This window comes from Heterocephalus glaber, unplaced genomic scaffold (genome assembly GCF_053883595.1).
Source record: "Heterocephalus glaber isolate CG9 unplaced genomic scaffold, H.glaber_assembly_v1.0 deba00001532, whole genome shotgun sequence".
NCBI lineage: Eukaryota > Metazoa > Chordata > Mammalia > Rodentia > Bathyergidae > Heterocephalus > Heterocephalus glaber.
This window is the reverse complement of record NW_028258330.1, coordinates 33,849,527-33,852,713: the sequence shown is the minus strand read 5'-3', so window position 1 is coordinate 33,852,713 and position 3,187 is coordinate 33,849,527. Positions and strand designations below refer to the sequence as shown.

The 3,187-nt window shown below is 40.0% G+C and overlaps 1 pseudogene; it reads left to right on the top strand.

Annotated features, from left to right (window-relative positions):
* Window positions 1-319: 319 nt before the first annotated feature.
* Window positions 320-1,422, top strand: LOC101724672 (olfactory receptor 7A5-like; annotated as a pseudogene).
* Window positions 1,423-3,187: the final 1,765 nt, after the last annotated feature.

The following is a 3,187-nucleotide window of genomic DNA, read 5'->3' as shown; positions in this document are numbered from 1 at the left end:
TTGCACACTGTCCAACTGTTCCTAGAACAACATCTGCTTTGATTTATATCTTTCAGTGCATAAATAAATTTCTCATTATACTTATAAATACATGACCTCTAGGGGAGTGAGAGAGCAGGAGGGAAATTTTTAATTAGAGATGGCAGGTATATGCTCAAAGGAGAACAAATTCATACACAAAATGAAATTTTTTTCCTTTAGAATACAAAGACATCATATCTGAAAGGTTTTAATCTCTCTCTCTCTCTCTCTCTCTCTCTCTCTCTCTCTCCCTCTCTCTCTCCCTTTCTCTCTGTCTCCTCATATTCACATTAGCCACATGGAACTCAATAACAATACATGGACTTCAGAATTTCTTCTTCTGGGATTTTCAGAGGAACCTCGATTGCAACCTGTCTTCTTCTGGCTTTTCCTCTCCATGTACCTAACCATGATTATTGGGAACCTGCTCATCATTCTGGCCACCATCTCAGACTCCTATCTGCACACACCCATGTACCTTTTCCTCTCCAACCTGTCCTTTGCAGACAGGTGTCTCACCTCCACCACCATGCCCAAGATGTTGGAGAATATGCAGACACAGAGCAAAATCATAAGCTATGCAGGCTGCATCACACAGATACAATTTTTCATACTCTTTGCAAGCTTAGGAAACTTCCTCCTGGCTGTGATGGTTTATGATCTCTTTGTGGTCATCTGTCACCCACTGCATTACACAGCCATCATGAATCCTTGCTTCTGTGGTCTGATGGCTGTGTCAACTTGGATCATGAGTGTTCTGCATGCCCTGTTACAAAGCTTAATGGTGCTGAGGCTGACCTTCTGTGAAGACAGAAATGCAACACTTTTTCTGTGAACTTAATCAAGTGGTCCAACTTGCCTGTTCTGACACTTTTCCTAATGACCTGGTGATGTATTTTACATCTATGTTGCTGGGTGGTGGTCCACTTACAGGCATTATTTAGTCATATGCCAAGATAGTTTCCTCCATATGTGCAATCTCATCAGCTTGGGGGAGATATAAATCATTTTCTACCTGTGCATCTCATCTCTCAGTTGTCTCCTTATTCTATTTTACAATGCTAGAAGTGTACTTTAGTTCAGCTGCATCCCACAGCTCACACTCAAGTGGAACAGCGTCAGTGATGTACAGTGTGGTCACACCCATGCTGAACCTCTTCATCTACAGTCTGAGGAATAAAGATATCAAGAATGCTCTGAGAAGATACTTGTAAAAGGAATGGGAAAAAAGGAAGGGGACAAAAGTGGAGGGAGAGGAAAGGGAAGTTAGAGTGGGTAAATAGGTAGAAAATAATTTAGAAATATTATGTACATGTACCAACTGCTCACAATGAATGTAATCATCATATACTGCAATCATGTACCAATAAAAACCCTATTTTTAAACATATGCTATTGAACACAGAGCCTCAGATATAGTTATTGTGATTATTTAATCAGATCACAGAAATGGGGCTTTCTCTTTTATTTATTTCCTGTAGTATCAATTTCTTTGACTTTAGTTACTTTACATAATTTAGGCAACTCCCTCTGATATCCAGTGCTTTTCTGTTCTCTGATATACAATTATTTTCTGCCACGGCCTGCATGGCAAGCATGTGAGGTCTGAGTAGGGTGACAGAAGATGCAGAAAACAAAGGAGGATCAAAGCAGGACCAGGTGGGGCCTCCCTGCCTGCTAAGAGGAGTAGAACACCACATCCTGGGTGGCACTTTATTTAAGGCATAAGGAGAGAAAGTAAAAACAAAGAGGAACACCACAGCCTGGGTGGCACTTTATTTAAGGCATAAGGAGAGAAGGTATAAACAAAGAGGTGGGGCAGGGTCTCCTTGGTAAGTTGTTTTAATACATTTTGAGACTAGATGACTAATAAGGCTGGTGAGAATGGGGATGTTCAGCTTGTTGTTCTTAGGACCATGTTAACTAGGACTATAATAAACAGAGTATAAAGAACATTTCTTTGCAATTCAGGCTATTTTGGCAGGATAAATTGGGGCACAAAAGGAGGGAAATTATGAGGTGTAGGAGGTGGACAAGACGCCTCCTGATCTTGGTTGCTCCTGACAGTTTTCTGCTCCTTGCTATCCAATAATCTTTTGCATTTTGCCATTTTCAGGCTTTTCCAAAGTGATTAAAAATTTTAGATGAGAGGAATTGTGTTATTCCCATTTATCATATGCAATTATTAGGTGTATTATTATGGTATAAACTACACTTATCAATTGCGATCATTTATATAACTTGATACTAGAGAACAATCTGAAACCACTGTTTTTCCACTTTTGTGTTATTTATTCCTTGCTTTGTCCCTTAGACAATGTAATCTTAACATAGAAGCATGTTCTATGTCTAGTCATGAGATTGTATTCGCTTATTTATCATCACGTGTCTTATTCAGTTTATTGTCCACACTGCCTTCTATATCAGCTGGCTTTCTGATGCAAGGCAAAAATCATGTATCATTTACATGAAAGACAAATTTGGATGAACTGATTGACAAAATCTGGTCTTAGAATCAGAGATCAATTTAAATAGATGGGACAAAGTTTTCAATAATGTGCTGAATTTCTATGTAAGATTTATTGTGGATGATGTGCATATATTCATGGAAGTGTGGATATGGATGCTTGGATTCCACATCCTGGGAGGTTATTCATGAAACTGAAGGGTAGCAGACACCTCTGCCCAGGGTTAGCAGGCTGCAGTGCCACAAGCTTCTTGCCTCTTCATGATTCAGCCTTGTAACATTGGAAATAGCAGAGCTTGGTTGAGTTGACACTCAGCCAAGGTCAACAGACTCCAACTAAATTCTTACCCTAAATTAAACATTTGTCCTCTTCAGCAAAGATATGTTTGTACCCTCATTCTACATTCCTGCCTGCTTGATACTTGTTCTCTGCAGGTGTCTCAAGGCCTGCCTAGCTTCCCTCTTTCCCACACTTGTGATGGATAAATACTGGACCTCCTTGGTGTCTTTGTCTTTGCTGCCCAGAGCAGCTTAGATTAGCCCAAGACTTAGTTTCTCTCAAGTCTCTGTCTGTGTGCTTTTTCTATTTCCTGCTTTCCTATCTTGTGGACATTGTACTGACTTTCAGGAGACCAAGACCAACTGCAGGGGTCTCTGGTAATGTCCGCTTTTCCTTTTACCTATACTGAAATTTTCAGA